Source organism: Pongo abelii, chromosome 2, assembly GCF_028885655.2.
Source record: "Pongo abelii isolate AG06213 chromosome 2, NHGRI_mPonAbe1-v2.0_pri, whole genome shotgun sequence".
Taxonomy (NCBI): domain Eukaryota; kingdom Metazoa; phylum Chordata; class Mammalia; order Primates; family Hominidae; genus Pongo; species Pongo abelii.
Genome location: NC_085928.1, coordinates 176500352 through 176520075, shown reverse-complemented (window position 1 = coordinate 176520075; position 19724 = coordinate 176500352).

The following is a 19724-nucleotide window of genomic DNA, read 5'->3' as shown; positions in this document are numbered from 1 at the left end:
GAGCACAGGGAATATTTAGGGCAGTGAAACTCTTCTGTATTATATTATAATGGTGGATATATGTCATGTCTTTGTCAAAACCCATTGAATGTACAATACCAAGAGTGAACCCTAATGTAAACTATGGGTTTAAGGTGATAATGATGTGTCAATGTCATTTATTAATTATAACAAATGTGCTGGGGATGATACAGGCTAATGAATATGGTCCAGAGAGAGGAGATACGGCTCTAGATTGGTTAGTTTGCATACCAGAGATATACTCCCAGTTAGGCCTTTTGCTACTTTTAAGAATTGTCTAGCCACAGGAAGGCAGTCTTTTCCCAGACATAAAGGTATTTTAAGATGTCAAAGCATTGTAATATGCAGAAAATTAAAGAGTCTTTTAAATACAAATACCTCTTGAATAGGCCTTACATTTTAGCAACACTCTACCAGTGGGGTTTAAGTTACATCATAAAGTGAACCATATGTATAACTATTGACAATAATTGAATTTTTTAGCTGGAGTATTATAGATCCTTATTCAATTTAAAATGTAAATACGTAGCATTAACTTTACTTTTTTTCTCCTACTTTTATTTCTAATTCAATGTAAGTTTCTACTTCTTTGGATGCATTATGCTCTGAAGTAGTTCTTAGTCACATATCATAACAATTCAAAAAGATTGTGGCTAGCAGCATTTAGATCCAACAAATAACTTGTCCTGAGTTTCAAGGTGGTTAATAAATTTTATATCTGAGAAAATCATTGAATTTGATTTCTAACACTTTAAACATAGATCAAAATAAGGTTGGATTAAAGTCAATATAAATCACAGCAGAGCCTGAAATGATATATACTATGTATGTCAGTGCCAGCATTTCTGTCAGAAATCTCTTTAAGTATCAGAAAAGTCTATTTTGAGGATGCTGTGTATACTGCAGAAGAAAATTTATAATTTTTTTTATTGAATGCTGAATGCTTTATGTATCAATAAGCTACCTGCCATGACAAAGTTGAAAAAGCTTAGTAATAGACTAGTATGTGATAAGACACGAGATTAAGATTATTTATAACTTTAAATATACATAGTGTTGATTGAGATCATTAATCCTCCATAATTTTGTGTCAATGTATACAATTTGTTACTTAAAAATACCAATATTTGGTTTAGATCTTTACATATTTTACTTTTAACACCCATGTTGATCAATATGTTTCAAGCTATAGATACTAGCTTTTTCATCACAGTTCCTAGGGATAATTGTGCTGTTTCACACAAATAATTCAATTCAATTCACTATTCATTCATTATTCAACAAATAGTTGTAAGCATTATGATATGCCAGCACTGATCCACAAACTAGAATCAAAGCAGTGCTCACAATAGTCAAAAAATTGTTTTTTAAAAATTATACTTTAAGTTCTGGGGTACATGTGCAGAACGTACAGTTTTGTTACATAGGTATACACGTGCCATGGTGTTTTGCTGCACCCACCACCCCGTCATCTACATTAGGTATTTCTCCTAATGTTATCCCTCCCATAGCCCCCAACCCCCCGACAGTCCCTGGTGTGTGATGTTCCCCTCCCTATGTCCATGTGTTCTCATTGTTCAACTCCCACTTACGAGTGAGAACATGTGGTGTTCGGTTTTTTTTTTTTTTTTTTGAGAAGGAGTCTCGCTCTTTCGCCCAGGTGGGAGTGCAGTGGCGCTATCTGGGCTCACTGCAAGCTCTGCCTCCCGGGTTCACGCCATTCTCTTGCCTCAGCCTCCCGAGTAGCTGGGACTACAGGCGCCCGCCACCACGCCCGGCTAATTTTTTGTATTTTTATTAGAGATGGGGTTTCACCGTGGTCTCCATCTCCTGACTTCATGATCCACCTGCCTCAGCCTCCCAAAGTGCTGGGATTACAGGCGTGAGCCATCGCGCCAGGCCCCCTTAATACTTTTTTTTAGATTTCTTTGTCTTAACCTGATGTTCCTTTTCTGTCCTAAGATCTCATCCAGGATACCACATCACATTTAATCATCAGGTTTCCTCAGGTTTCTCTTGGTTTGACTGTAAGATATTCCTTACTTGGATGACCTTGATAGTTCTGAGAGGTCCTGGTCAGATATTTTATAGAATGTTCCTTAATTAAGATTTGTCTGATGTTTTTCTCATGATTAGACCAGATTATGGGTTTTTGAAGAAAGTTCAGAGGTCAAGTGATATTTTCATATAAAGAGTACATACTATCAACATGACTAATCCCAGTATATATTAACCTTGATCACTTGGCTGAAGCGGTGTTTGTCAGATTTCTCCATGTAAAGGTAGCAGTTTTCCCTGCTTTGTCTATTGAACTTTTAGAGAGAAGTCACAATGAGATGCCCATGCTTGAGATGTAAATCTTCTTGCATACAAATTATCTGCAAGAATTGTTTGGATTTTTTCTGCAGGAATAATTTGTTTATTCTTCCCTGTTTATTTATTCAGTCATTTGAATTTGTATGGACTCACAAATATCTATTTTATAATTTAAATTAAAATCCAATATTACTTTATTTTAGTCAAAATTTTCCAGCATTGGCTATTGGAAGCTCTTTCAGTAGGCTTCTGCATTCCTTTGACATATCCCCAGATATGTATGTGTGAATGTGTGTTTGTTTTTGATGGTACTTTTGTTATCATTTGTTTGGTTTTAATGTGTCCCAACTTTCTGTCACTGTAAGAATGAATATGCTCCAAGCTCACATTTTATAATTTCTCAGCCAAGCCTAGCATCAGCCATTTCTCCAAAAAGCCCTAGTTCTTTTATGTGAAGTGTAGTATTAGAAGCCAATATCTAGAAACTAGATAGGTTTCTTGTTACTGGAGTGCCATTTCTTCTAGGCCCCGTTAACTAACAGAGTAAGGTAATATATGCATATAGGTATAAATGTTTCCATATGGATTCATATATAGCAGTATTAAAACAACATGAGGTCATACTAGTGTTTTCAAATCTAAACCATTACCACATGGAACATTTGGCCTTCTCTCTTTGCTTATCAGTAACCTTCCCGACCTGTGCTAAGAAAAGGGAGAAAGGCAAATGTTCCATGTGGTAACGGTTTACGTAATATTATAATTAGATGGGCTTATGTGCCTGAGTTGTTATGTTCGCTTATGTTTACTTATGTTTCTTAGCTTTATTTTCCCCCTTACGTGAGACAGGAATGCTTTATTAGACTGCAGTACTAGAAATGCCCTTGTCCCCAGTGAGACAGGGCTTTGGTAATGCCTTTCCCCTGTAGAGCGAGCCTTTGTTTTGGGAATACTCTGGGAGTATTCCACTCCTGCCAGAGTCACACAGAATGGGATATTTTCAACTCTTCATTGTCAGAACCTAATGAAGTTCCTGGAAATAAAGCCCACAAATATGTGGGGGCCCTCTCTTAAGACTGTAGATTTTAGGAGTTTCCCATTCTCAAGTTTGTCCAAAACCTCATTAATATTACTATTTAATTGACCTTTCCACCAGTTAAACAAATTTTAGCTTGACTCTCTGATTCACCTGTCTTTAAAGATTTTGCAATGGTGGTTTGTTCAAGACGTGTTTTCTGATGGTTCCAATGTAAGTTATTTCTAAGTGTCCATCTTAAAGAAATGATGACTTCCAAGTTTGTTACATTTTGAACTAAAAGTAAACTTGAATTTTATTTTAAGGACTGCTGTGTAGAAAACAGATTATAAGAAGGCTGCTGTGAAAGCAAGGGTGAGAAGATGATGCTGCACTGATCATGTGCACTAATCACAGATAATGGTGTTTTGGCCAAAGTGATAGTGAAAAAAGTGTGAGAGCAGCCAGAATATATTCCAGCTGTATTTCAAAGAAAGGTTCAAAAGGTTAGCATGTGAGTAAGAGAGAAAAAGATGAGAGAGAAAAAAAAAGGTTGATAGATACTGGTCAAAGATGACACCAAAGTTTTCAATCTGAGCAACAAAACCATGGAGCAACAATTTTTCATTAGGGAAAGATAAAAGGAACTAAGCTTGGCCAAAAGAAAAGGGCAATATGAGGCCAGAAAAAGGCAAGAAAATCAGAAAATAATTATTAAAATAGAATCTACTCTCAAGGAAATGCCAAAAATAAAGGGCATTACCAGGAATGATAAGATCATTATGTGGGAGTATGAAGGGAGCTTTGAAAATAGAAATTATTAGAATTCAGTTTAAGAACTAAAAATTCTTCTCCTGACAGGATAAATTTCATTATACATCATTCTATGGCTAAAGAAATGCAAAATAATAAAATATGAATGGAGAAATGATTTAGAAACTAAAGTCATCTTCTCACTAGTCTTTAGTTCAGCAAATTATCAATTAAGGCATATTTTCTCTTTGGGTTCTTCTAAAGTTATAAATTTTTTTTTTTTTTGAATCTTCTTACTACACCATGGTTATGTGAAATACTACTTGGAAATTTCATGTTTCTTTTTCTATCCCCCAAATGCTAATTATATTGCCATAATGCTAGTTTGTATTCCATTTAATTTGCTGCATAGGTAAGAATTGATGCTTAGAGAAAATATTAGGTACATATTTAAATATAGAATTTTGTAAATTATCTTCCAAAATGCAAGTTGAAGCATTTACATTACTTTTAAAGCTTTGCTATAATATATTTATATTTTGTATTATTTAACATGTCTCTCTTTAAAACTAGTTCTCTGTTTCACGTTCTAAGTATTTTCTGTCATATTCAGTATGGCTTCTTTGGTTGAAAATATAGGAACACATTTGGATTAACTTAGTTAAAAGCCTAGTTACAAGGAAAAAATAGCCCGGAATAGAAAGGCCTCAGAATTGAACTGGAACTAGTGACTTGAGTGCTGGGCTCTTCTCTCTTCCTTTCATCCTCCTGGTCTCACTTTTCTCTGTTCCTCTCATAAATCGCATGTACTGTTTGTAAGGTGTTCTCATTCCTCCAAATCTCATGATAAAACAAATCAATTAACATGACCAAGCCTCACACTTCTGTGTGTAAAACTAGCCACAGAGAAACTATAATCCTTTAACCCCATTCCAGAATCTCTAGAAGGAATTTCACTTAGTCCAGTTTAGGTAAATTTTGATCTTAAAGCAATCAACTGTCACACAACCTGAGGACCTTTTATTTAAGCAGCACTAATCTCTCTTTAACCATGGCCTTGGGTAGAAGTAATGGAAAGAATTATTTTTAAAATGATTTGGGTGATGGCAGGGATAAATGTGTGGAATAGTTGGGGCTAACAAAAGTTTCATTGTGATATTCCTTTTTAGGTAAAATGAAAATTAAGACAAAATTTTATTGAAACTAAAACAAGCAGTGTTTTCAAATTTTTACAATAAATTATAAGCAAACACAAATATGAATTACTGTATTTTTGAGATGAGGCAGAAGAAGTGCATGCCTATTTCTAATTGATCAGGTGCAGACCACAAGAGACAACATGGACAAGTGTTTGTGTAGTGACTTCTTAAAAGAAGCTTTTCCCTGAAAGCCACCTGGAGTGGCACTGCTACTCAGACAAAAGGAGCCTGTGTGGAGTGGACTATTGTGTTGGTAGAGGTTGAACAGAGAAGTCACAAATAACACATAAAAATATTGCAGTGTGAAAATATCTGGAAATGACTAATACTTATCTCTTAAATTGTGGTGCTTCTTATGGACACTTTTTTTTTCTTTTTTTGAGATGGAGTCTTGCTCTGTTGCCCAGCCTGGAGTGCAGTGGTGCAATCTCGGCCTACGGCAACCTCTGCCTCCCAGGTTCAAGCGGTTATCCTGCCTCTGCCTCCTGAGTATCGGGGGCTATAGGCATGCACCACCATGTCCAGCTATTTTTTTTTTTGTATTTTTAGTAGAGGTGGGGTTTCACCATGTTGGTCAGGCTGGTCTCAAATTCCTGACCTCAAATGATCTGCCCGCCTCGCCCTCGCAAATTGCTGGGATTACAGGTGTGAGCCACCACGCCCAGCCTGGACACTTCTTAAGTATTATATTGTAACACTGTGTGTGTATGTGTGCGTGTGTGTGTGTGTGTGTGTTGTATCTTTAAACAACAGAACTCATGCATTAGCCTAGATAAACATTCAGAACTCATACATTCATCCCTCCATCTACTCTGTCACTCAAAAGAATCAGCTTACATTTCTTTGGGAGGGGAAGAAACTTGGGTTTAGAGACATGTTTCTTTTTAAATCTTGCAATTTTAGCATGATAATTATTTGACTTTTGGTATGGTACTCAACTTCTTTATATCTTACTATTCTCATCTATAAGAAAGGAATAAGTGATATCATTTTAGGAGATATGTTTTTAGAATTAAATAAGATAATGTTTTAGGAGTTCCTGGCACTCAATATGTGACCGATAAAAAGTAGCTGTTGTGATCAATTTTATCATTAATCATTATCTTCTTTATCATTATGATTATTTATTAAGTAACCACTTCGAAACAGGAGTTATAAAGACATAGGAATATAATGATGAATTGTTTTCTTACATTAAGTTGTTCAGGCAGAAACCTGTTTTCTAACTAATAACCAATAATAGATCTGAACTACAGAATTCTTATGGATGACTCCCTTATAAGTAACGTTGAGTTCAGATTGCTATTTATATGTATAAAAAAATTTAGAACAAATGCTAACCGTTGGTGATGTGCCCAGATTCAGCAGTCTTCTATTACCAGCTCTCAGCTTCACAAACTGGCATCTTCACTAATTTGATCTATGCCCTTAATCTTTTCCCCTTTAGTCCACAGAACACTCTAAATGTTTAAACAAAGTTTTCACACCAAGCACTAAAGTTACAAGTGAACAAAGGTGTATTTATCATACTTTGATAATGCTTCATGTATTATGGAAGTTTTAAAATGTTTCTTTGCCTGGGGTCAAAGCAACCGTTTCTAACTACCATTTGGCTTTTCAGTTCCATTGCAGTGACATACTGTAAGCAGTTTTAAAATGTAATTATCTATACTTAGATTCTTGGAAGGCACTTGTTTTCTGCTTTTATAATAACCTATCTGTAATGAACCATGCCTTGTAGTTATGAAATGGCATCAACCCCTGGAGTTTCATCGGCATTCTCTCTCTGTCTGCCAGCACAAAGCAATGTAAGAAATAAGAAGACAAAACAGAACACCAGAAAAAGCCAAAATATTATTACTGTAAAGGTTTCTCACCACAACTCTCAGGATGGAACACAATTGGATATAATAATAATAGTAACATAATGTTATAAATCCTTACATTCTCTAATAAGCTAATCAACTTAGAAGTTAATGTACAGTATTTTCTTTCTTGCAATTATAACAACACATCAGGAATAGGTAGCTTTAACTAGATTAGTTTAAAAAAAAAGAGCAAGGAATAGGTAGCTTCAACTCGATTAGAAAAAAAAAGAGCGAGAGAAGAACTAAATAAGGACAATGAGAAATGACAATGATAACACTACCACTGATCTCATAGAAATAAAAAAGATCCTCGGAGACTATTATGAACACCTCTATGCACACAAATTAGAAAATCTAGAGGAAACGGATAAATTTCTGGAAACACACAACATCCCAACATTGAACCAGGAAGAAAGTGAAAATTTGAAAGAAAAAATTTGAAAAAACAATAACAAGTTTTGAAATAGAATCAGTAATAGAAAAACTGTCAACTAAAAAAGCCTTGGACTAGATAGATTCACAGCTGAATTCTACCAGATGTTCCAAGAATAGCTGGTATCAATCATATTGAAACTATTAAAAAAATTGATAAACAGGAACTCCTCTCTAACTCATTCTAAGAAGCCAGCATCAGCCTGATACCAAAATCTGGTGGAGACAAAACAAAAAAGGAAATCTTCAGGCCAATATCCCTTGTGAACCCAGAGGCAAAAATCCTCAATGAAATATGAGCAAACTGAAGCCAGCAACACATCAAAAAGCTAATTCATCATGATCAAGTGGGCTTTATTCCTGGGATGTAAAGCTGGGTTGACATTTGCAAATCAATAAACCTCATTCGCCACATAAATAGAACTAAAAGCAAAACCATACGACAATCTCCATAGACACAGAAAAACTTTTCATAAAATCCAACATTCCTTCATGATAAAATCCTTAACAGACTAGGTATCAAATGGCCATACCTCAAAACAATAAGAGCCATCTATGACAAACCCACAGGCAACATCATACTGAACAGGCAAACGATGGGCCGTTCCCCCTGAGGCCTGGAACAACGCAAGAGTGCCCACTCTCACCACTCCTATTCAACATAGTACTGGAAATCCTAGCCTGAGCAATTGGGCAAGATAAATAAATAAAAGGCATCCAAACAGGAAGAACAGAAGTCAAAATATCTGTCTTCACTGGTGATACGATTCTATAGCTATAAAATCCTAAAGACTCTGCCAAAAGGCTCCTGGAACTGACAAATGATTTTAATAATATTTCAGGATACAAAATCAATGCACAGAAATTAGTAGCATTTCTATACACCAATAACGTGCAAGCTGAGAGTCAAATCAAGAATACAGTGCCATATACAGCAGCCACAAAGAAAATGAAATACCTAGGAATGCGGCTAACCAAGGAGGTGAAAGAGCTCTACAAGGAGAACTACAATAGACTCTACAGATTAAATGTTATTTCTTATCAAACTACCAAGATCATGTCTCACAGAATTATAAAAAAAGTATTCTAAAACTCATATGGAACCAGAAAAGAGCCAGAGTAGCCAAAACAATCCTAAGCAAAAAGAACAAAGCTGGAGGCATCACACTACCCCACTTCAAATTATACTGCAAGACTAAAGTAATCCAAGCAGTGTAGTGGTGGCATAAAAACAAATAATGTAGACCAAGGGGACAAAATAGAGTACCCAGAAATAAAGCTATACCCCTACAACCATCTGATCCAAGCAATGAAGAAAGAAATTCCTATTTAATAAATGATGCTGAGATAATTGGTTAACCATAGGCAGAAGAAAGAAACTGGATACTCAACTTTTACCATACACAATAATTAACTCAAGATGGGTTAAAGATTTCAACGTAAGATCTCTAACTATATAAATCCTATAAGAAAATCTGAAAAATACTCTTCTTGACATTGGCCTTGGCAAAGAACTATTGGCAAATTCCTTCAAAGCAATTGAAATAAAAACAAAAATTAACAAGTGGTACCTAATTAAAGAACTTCTATACAGCGAAAGACATCTATCAACAAAGTAAACAGATAACCTAAATCATGGGAGAAAATACTCGCAAATTATGCATCTGATAAAGGTCTGAGACACAGAATCCATAGGGAATTTAAATCAATAAGGAAAAAAAAACTCCATCAAAAAATGGACAAAGGATATGAACAAACACATCTCAAGAGAAGACATATCAGTGGTCAAAAACATGAAAAAATGCTCATCATCACTAATCATCAGAGAAATGCAAATCTAAACCACAATGAGATACCATTCATGCCAGTCAGGATGACTATTATTAAAAAGTCAAAAAGTAACACATGCTGACAAAGCTGTGGAGAAAAGGGAACACTTATACACTCTTGGTGGGAATGTAAATTAGTTCAACTGCTGTGGAAAGCATTTTGGAGATTTCTTAAAGAACCTAAAACCGAGCTTCCGTTTGACCCAGGAAGTCCATTACTGTGTCTATACCCAAAGGAAAACAGATCATTCTAACGAAAAGACACATGCACCGACTTGTATGTTCATCACAGCACTATTCACAATCATAGGAAAGACATGGAATCAACCTAGGTGCCTGTCAATGGTGGAATGGATAAAGAAAATGTGGTACATATATGCCATGAAATATTATGCAGCCACAAGAAAGAATGAAATCATGTCCTTTGCAGTAACACAGATAAAGCTGGAGGCCATTATTGTAAGCAAATTAATGCAGAAACAGAAAATAAAGATACCACATCTTCTCTCTTATAAAGGACAGTTAAACACCAAATACACATAGGCAATGAAGATAAGAATGATAGACACTGGGGACTACTAGAAGGGGCGACAGGGGGATGTGGGCTGAAAAACTACCTATATAGTTACTATGCTCATTACCTGGGTAATGAGATCATCTGTACCCCAAACCTCAGCATCATACAATATACCCATGAACAAACATGTACTTGTATCCCGAATATCTGAAAATTGAATTTTACAAAGTAAAGAAATTCATGTATGACAAGAAAGAAATAGGAATCATATACATATGTGTGTATATATAGATTTCACTTTACAATCATCATGTTATACTTCCACTTAACTATAAACACATGCAACTGTTTTGTATTTTGCAGTGTTTTGTCACTTACAATCCCAATGCATTTATGATGAATTTAGATATATGAGTATTAAATATACATTTTAAAGTATTGTACCATTTCTGAAAAGCAATCTTCTCTGATAAATATTAGTTAATAAAATATTCTAAATTAGAGAGAAACGTATTATTTTCTATATGACTTCTCATAAAGCAACAAAAAAACCAATATGCAACATTAATTTTTATATTTGCAGGACTTTCACTTTCTACTTCAAATAATTAATTTTATGTTCCCTCCAAAATAAATGCATGAAGTTTTCTTCTTTTAAAGATAACATTACAAAGGAAGTTTGTTGGTTAAAAAAATATATTAATGCATTTATTGATAGCTATTAGAATGCTCAATTGCTTTGAGTTCTGAACAAAATTACTTAGAGTGACTGCTTTTCTTTCCCACTTGGAGGGAGGATTCCACCCAGGACTTTGTATCAGGATTAATAAACTGTTTGGTAGCTTTAATTAACTAATGCTTAGTGAAAGTTTCACATCTAGAACAGCTTTAACACATTGATTAGTTTGAGAGTCTGTGTCATTTTGGCAGTCATCAACCCGGCCTATTTTCTGCGCCCTATTTCCATCCACGCCCACAAACTATTTAGAGCATTCTTACTCTCTGCTCTGTTCTTTTGTTTCCTGAAAAGACAATAATTTTCTCTGCACTGGGCTTCAGCCATGTTCTGGCCTACACCTAGAATAATAAGACATCATCTCAACCTAAAAATAAATCACAGCTTCCCCCTCTGGGCCAGCTAAGGACACATCCACGTGAAGCTTTCTCCTGTGGGAATGAAGCTCTTCCTCTACCATTCTTCTGCAGCATTGTGCATATCTCCAATATACCACATCCTGCCTTCTATGATAGGCAGTGTGTACACGTTTGCTTTCACTACGCTGCTGCAATCTCTACAAATTCAATTTTAAAACTTACAAAGATTGGCATTCAATAAATACTTTTGGAAAAATTATGTAAATTCCATTTTCGTATAAATGTAAAAATTGGATGTAGGAGCTTTAAGTAAACAATGTAAAATCACTTTTCTAATGATAAATTGGTAGGTATAAAATTCAATTTGCCTGACAATCAGCCCTTTAAGCCATCTTATATCATCTTCATCTTGTATCTATTTTCTCACACCCTGTGCTTATTTAGATTACTTTTCTTATTAAATCTTTTATAACAACCTTATTTCCAATAAAACTAAGTAGACAAGTTTGTCAAGAATATGTGTAAAAAGTTGCATTTTATATTTTGGATATTGTTGACATGTGCTGCAACTCTCATCAATGACTACTGAGTCTTATTTTCAAGATTACAATGTACAGTAAAAATTGACGTAATAAATTAACAAGTCTCAGCAGGAAAAAATAATCAGGAAAAATTGTACAGAATAAATATATAGTTGGCATTGTGAAAAGGGCCAGGAAAATATAATTATTCTACAGTCTGGCTAATCTAGGTATCTTGATTTCATTCTGAGAACATTCCATTCACTCTTGCATAATATTCTTGACATTGCATTCTCTCTAAAGAAATATTAAGTTATCTATGAAAATAAAGCTGGTTCCTATATCCTGACAGTCCTCTACACTGCTAATTTTAAGCATAAAGGAATCTAATAGTGAGTGATTTGAAAGAGAGGTATACTTAAATTTAGTCTTTCTCAAAATTTGTATTCCAGATTTTACTTTTTTTTGGAAATATCTCATGTATTCCTCTAGGTAAATCTGATTAACTCCTTCAAATTTAAAGTAAAAACTTAGAATAATTCTTTATATTTCTATAGTGATTTATCCTCTAAGAATATTCAATATATAAATATAACAAAAATAAATAATTATATAAAATATCTACCTTCAGAATATTCCATATATAAAATGAAGTCTAGTATAACATATATGATTACTATATATATTATTGTTTTATATATTATAGAAATATATTCTATATAAGTCATATTTAAAACACTATATTATGTATTTATTATAAATGTTTATATTTGAATATTTATATTCTCATTATTTGCTCTATTATGTGTACTTGTATATAATATCCATTATGTAGAGTGTGTGCGTGTGTGTACATGTATGTGTATACACATACATATTCTGTATTATCAACCTGTGAGGTAGGGAAAGTAGGTTTTGGGTCTTGTTTATAAGTGAAGAAATAATATAAAAGGGAAGTGGCTTTTCCAAGTTTACATGGCTAGAAACTGGTTGATCTAGAGCTCAGTTATCACTGTAACTAGCTCAATATATTTTTCCCATTGTATTATCTTGCAATTACTTATTGTGAACACTGAAGTGCTATTTTCTTCTTCTGGACCTTTCTGATATTCTGTTTAAAGCATTTTTTTCTCATTAACATTATCAGCTGTGGATCTACTCCTGGAATTTGTTCTACATGCTTTAATTCTAACTAATTTAATCCTTCCTGCAATAGTACACAAATGAAAAATGCTACTTACAGTTAGATTCCTACGAAGCTCTCATACCTCACATAAATCCCGTGAGGTAGATTATTGACACTCTCCCTATTTAGAGATGAGTAAGTAAGACATAGAGATTTAAGCAGCATTCAAAATTAGGCTAATGAACTGCAGTATGTCCATCCTCAAATGAGCTGAAATCACTATCTATGAGCTGTGTGATCTTTTCCAAGTTACTTTATTACTCTGAGCCCCAATTTTTGATTTGTAAAATTAATGAAGTAATAGTACTTAAGTTAACAGATGTCTATAATAATTAAATATGTTTAATGTGCTTAGAAAAGTATCTGGAACCGAATTAGTTGTTTTCATAAAGACCTATTTTACTGCCTTTTTAATCAATGTCTCTCATATATTCATTAATAGTAAACAGTAAAATTATATATGAACTTTTTTAAAAAATCAAAGGTGTGTCAACACTAACCTTAACTAGTCCCTTAAAATAGCTTGTGACCATAGAGTAAATATCATGTCAACTCTGAGTTATGTCTATAATGAGTACAGTTTTCAATACATAAAACTGACATGAAGTAAGCCTGACAGAGTTACACTTAAAAACCAAAGTGAGGCAATATTATATTGTAACTATCAACTTCTCTCATAACTAAAGAGATGTTGTAAATAATATATTTACTATTAACAAATACTTTGTGAGAATTTAGAAAGAACTGATTTTTTAAAAGGTAAATATTCCTACATTTATTTATCTATCTTTGCATAAGAAGACACATCCAAACTTAGATGCTAGAAGCAGTGTTTTATCATTATGTCTCATACTTCTGTGGGTTACCAGGCTCAGTAGGCTGCTTCTATCTTGGGAGTCCTTCATGCAATGCAGTTATATGGTAGTTGGGTCTAGAATCACCTAAAGCCTACTTCACCCACATGTCTTGCTCCTGTTGGGATGTCTGGAAATATTGAGGGCTAATTGAGCATCTTCTGTCTCTCTCTCTTTCTCTCTCTCTCTCTCTCTCTCTCTCTCTCTGTGTGTGTGTATGTGTGTGTGTGTATGTTGTCTTTTCACGTAGTCTATCCCCATGGCTAGTTGGGCTTCCTTACAACAGGGTTGTCAGGGTAGTTGGACTATTAAAGTAGCAGGTGACAGGTGACCTTCCTCGAGACAAGCTTTCCCAAAAAAAAAAAGAAAGAAATGGAAAAAGCTGCCAGCACCTTAAAGTCTGGAATGGAAAACAGATATATAATCATTGAATATTCTATAATCAAAGTAGGCCCAAAGTGTTCCCAGATTTAGGGGGAGGGGAAATACATGCCATCACTCAATGGGAGAAATGTCAGAGTTTGGGGCCATCTTTAATCTGCCACAGCCAATTAAAATGTGTATTTCATAGACTTTCCACCATTTCTATGCATGTATATTTCATACCAATAAAATAGTCTAAGGACTAGGTTACTTAATAATAGGGAAAATATTTTCCAAATATTTAACATTTAATGATTCCATGGTATTTCATTAATATATATTTATGAACTATATCTTTGTTACTACTGTTTCACATTCTAATTGTCTATCATTCCTCACTCTTGTAATCAATAGCATAGTGAACATCATTTTAGTTTAAATACTTAAAAATTTCAAAGTAATTTTCATAATATCCTAAGAATCAAAATTACTGACTTGAATTCAGTAACCATGCGAGTATTTTAATGCAACCATGCAAGTCTTTTAATGTGTGCAGAGAAATGTTTAAATGTGAATATTAAATCTTAAATCCCAGAAGACATCTTTTCCCTATCTAAATCAAAAGATTTCAGTAAAACAGTCTCACTGACACTGCAAAGAAAAATTTTCAGAACACCTCATGGAGCATTTTGCAGAGACAGAATATTTAACATGTCCACAATCACACAATGTTAACACTCAAATCTTTTAGCATTTTATGTTCTGTTATGACTTATGTAATGGCTGTAATAAAATCACTGAAGAAGAAATCCAAGGTATTTTAGGTAGAATATTCCCATATTTTAAGAAAAAAAATTCTGGACAATAACAAACAAAAACACAAAGAATTCTCTACAGAAGAATATGAGTTGAGATGTACACATAAAAATGTAATCAATAAATTACTAAATTCATAGTTTTGAACAAGGCCAGAATTAGCAAGAAGTGGAGCTGGAGACTTCCATTCTACAAAAATCCTAGCTCCTCATTGTGAATGCGTACTCCTACCCCAAATTATAGTAATATAAAGACATAACAGTAGCTATAATTAAAAATAATTGGCAGTTTATTTTTGGTCAATCTTTTGGGACACTACTACATCCCTCAAAGTCATGTGCTGTGTAGAATAGCATGGAATAATTTTGAGAAATTTTGAGAAATTGGAGTCAGCTTTCTAACTTAGTAAACTACAATAACTGATATATTTAAAACTTGAAACCTTGACTACATCAGGGGACATATTGAGTTTTATCAAATCTCTGGGCTCTTGAGCCTCAGTCTACAGAGAACAGCCTTTATACCATTATTGATCTCACATGTGGGGCAATTCTGTAGGAACTAGCAAAGAGTGCCAGGCCATAAGCTTCTTAGTATCACTGTTTAGGTGTGTGTGTATGTGGCTTTAGATATGCATTCAAAGTTAAAAGCAGGGCTATTTCTACTTTAGTTGAAAGACATAAAGGTATGCCTAAATGCTTATGTGAACTAGTTATCAAGCTATATTTGTTTATTCTATATTGTAAGTTCTTTCTTAATTGACATCTTATATTTTTATAAAGATTTCAATTAAAAGAACCAATCAATGTCTTGATGAAGAAAGGCATCTTTAACAGGGTTCACAAGAAATAGCCTAATTATATCTATGGGCTAACTTATGACGTAGAGATTGGGTTGGGTAACAAGAGTTACAGAATGATACAAAGCTGAGATTTTTGCGATTTAGATTTACAATTTTTTACTTGTAAGAAATTTATTTAATTATCCACAAAAAAGAAAAGATATGGTATATTTTACACTGAATATAACTTTTTCATGTAAAACATTATTAAAATTAGGCAGGGTGTGGTGTCTAATGCCTGTAATCCTAGCACTTTGGGAAGCCAAGATGGGTGGATCACCTGAGGTCAGGAGTTCAAGACCAGCCTGGCCAACATGGTAAAACATCATCTCTACTAAAAAAATACAAAATTAGCCAGGCGTTGTGGTGTGCGCCTGTAATCCCAGCTACTCGGGAGGCTGAGGCAGCAGAATCACTTAAACCCGGGAGATGGAGGTTGCAGTGAGCTGAGATCATGCCATTGCACTCCAGCCTGGGCTACAAGAGTGAAATTCCATCTCGAAAAAAAATTATATATATAAATATTAAATACACGTCTCAAAAGTATTGTTTCTTAATTTGTTTTTAACTTTGATTCTTTCATGTTCTGTGTAAGTTCTTCAAAGTCAACAATCAAGAAAGGCCAGAAAGGAATACTAAACTTCAATAAGTAACAGTTTTTAATGTTGTTTGTAGATTGTCTTTCAGAGACTACATACTGTAGTTCTTCTTTACTTTTGCCTAATTATTAATTTCTTAATTAGGGTTAAATAAAACAAATAGCCAGAGATTTTTTTCGCTGCTCACTTTACACAGATATAACGTTCTTTTAATCGTACAATGACTTCGTTGGTTTTTTAAAGATCATTACATAATACTTAAAGCAACTGAATTATGCAGGCAGAACAATTAATGAGTAACTTTGCCAAGATTTCCACTGGCTGGGTTAATCCGTAATACTTAGAATCAAGTCAGTTCCTTGTTCATCAAGATATTGAAAGAAATAAAGCAACATTCAAATTCATATTTTATTTAGTTTTAAGTAATGGCTAACTTTATGTTTACATTAACCCTATGGCAAAATGAGCCATTGGAATGCACAAGAAAAAAGAAAACAAAACAATAAATACAACAATAAATAAATAAATAATAGATGAAGTTAAAAATATGTTGAAACTTCCAGCTTTAGACTTCAAAGTCATTTAAATTCATTTATAGATTAATGATAAAAGGGAAACATGGAACAAGACTCTTCATCTTTTATAGTAAGGCAAATATGTTTAAAAAATAAGTCCTCTATGAATTAGCAACTGGAAAAGAGTATAGACTGTTCTTTCTTATTTCATCCACTAAAGTATGTTAGTATAAATTATATGTTAAATTTCTAATATAAAAAATTTGAAACTAGACTTGAAACATAATTTTATCTGGTTAAGTGTTTGTGAAATCTCTCAAGATAACTTGGGAATAAAAATTTCAATACTTAATGATTTATCTAGATGAAAACAACCAGCATTTTAAACAATTTATTTCTGTACACTGAGTTTTTTCCCTTGGCAGAGTGAGTAATAACAGATGCTTATATTTACACATTTTTACAAGCAATTTTTAGCCCTAAATCTTTAATAAATAGATGAAGCAATACAAAGTGATGAGCTCATGCCGTGTACCAAACCAATTTCCCACTAAACAGAAACATATTCCAAAGTTTGGGTCAATCTTAGAGATCATTTATTCCAACCATCTTATTTTGCCAGTTTGAAAACTGAGTTACCAGACAAACAAAATCTGTTCAGGATGGCATAGTTATTGGTAAAATGAGATCAAGATCCTTAGTCTCTTGATTCCTCATTTAGAATTCGTAGAACATTATGTGCTTTAGATGCATAGTCTTAGTCACTTTAGGTACTATGTAATGTTGGCAATTTAGAGTATCTCAAATTAGAAAATGAATGTCAATAAGAATTTTCATCTAACCAGGCACAACATTTACTAGTGATTCTGCATAAATATGAACTTAGATTTCAAAAGTGTGTGTGTGAGTGTGCATGTGTGTGTGTGTATAAGGGTTTAATGCAAATATAGAAGGTTTCCTGTAACCTAATGTAAATAAATACAAAATTGTCCACTTAAAAATAAGGCAATGGAGATTTTTTTAAAAGAAAATGTGTCCACAATGCAAAATAAATTGGAAGTCAACAGTTATATTTCAATCAATTATGTATTAATTGTATTTTAAACATCTGATGAGAATTGAGGCTTATGTGACTGAGCCATAAAAAAATAATTTTCTGGAATGAGGAATACTTCAATGAACATGAGGGAAAAATTAGTAATTAAGGAAGGAATTTGTGCTGTGGAATATAGAATACCTTCTGCTAAGTTTCTGCATTATTTGCACTGGACGTTCAGCCTGATAAATGAGTTATTCTGCAACTGAGAGTGATTTCTCATACTGTTTTCCCAGTTTCCTCCCACTCATAGTACCTTTGTTCCAAAGTCATGCAATTAGTTTAACTGAATAAATGATGTTATCATGCAAAGTATTGTAAAGTACTGTATGTATAAACATTGTTTACAAATTACTGTACTGAAACTTCTCTAGGTATGCAAATTTGGAAAAACATTTGTAGATCATCTGCTACTCATCTCAAAATAATGAAAAATTCTGCCAATGCTTGTTAAAAATTGATGCTAGTGTTGCAAGAGAGCCCTGAGTGGCTTTCAGTAGGAAAGCTAGTACATTTAATATTAGCAATTCTGCTTGGAAAATTTCAACTAGGCTGACAAGGGAGTTAATAAATTTGAGTTAGAAAACTAATTTATTATTATTTTTTTCATATGTAGTCCCATGAATACACTATTTGACATTTGTTAGTAGAGTCGGTAAAATTTTCTAAAATTGCTTGCATTGGATCATATCCTAAAAAGATCCTTTTGATGATCATATCCTAAAAAGATGCTCACAAATATTTTGACAATATATATGCTGAATGCCTTAGCCATTAAATAATCAAGTTTCTGATTATATACTTTAATGGACATCTTACAGTAATGATACATGGGATTCACCTCAATCTGTCTTTCAGGCCACAACATAGAATTCCCTTTTTAATACAAAATCAACAAAAACTGTATTCCCTAGTACCTATAATCTGAACAATAAAGACTTGCATAAAAATAAAATGCCATGTCTTTTCACATAAACAGCCCACTATTTCCATATAACTTGAGTGAGGTCTTAATATGCATGGAATAAAAAAAAAGACTACTATGCACACACGTTAATAAGCACATCCTATGTGCCAGGTAATAATAATATAACTGCTTATTATCAAGACATAATATGATTCTATGTGGTACATATTATTATCATATTTTTAAATGAAGAACTTGAAGCTCATACCATTTGAGTAACTGTCTAAGCTTACATAGGTTCTACATTAGTAAAGTGTTGTATATATTTCAATATACATTATTAATCATCAGTTTAGATTGGAGTAGGACCTCCAGATGCTTGGCTCAGGATCCACTCTCCTTAAAGAGACTAAATTCTCCACGCTATTTATTCCTGTCTTCAACAGTTCAAACTAAAGTATGTGTGTCCCTGACCATCTACCATCTATCACCCTTAAAGTTCTGAATTTTCTTGCTACCTGAATTCCTAACCTGTCCATTGTGTTCTAAGAATTAAGCACTGTAACAAAGAAGTTCCCCCATATCTTTAATGTAAACATTCTCTCCACCTCTATGCTTTCTCTGAATGGCTTGCTATTAAGAACTCCACTTAGTGGTGGCACTTCCATCATGTTCTGTGTATAGATTTTTGCAGATTTTATTTCTGTGGTCAATGCTTTCCATTATCTCTGCAGATAGTATTCAAAGATTATTGCTAATGTCAAAATTTTAATCAGACCCTGCCATGCTCTCCTCTGATCCTTTTGGTTGCCCTTCATTGAACCTCCAGTGCCCACAATTTATCAAATATTGGCATGTGACTTGTACTATTTATTTAAATTCCCAACTTTGCTATGTTACTTGTGCAACTTGTATGAGCAGCCAAACATTCCATCAATTCATCTGTCTAATCAGGTTCCTACTATGTTTATCATCACTGAC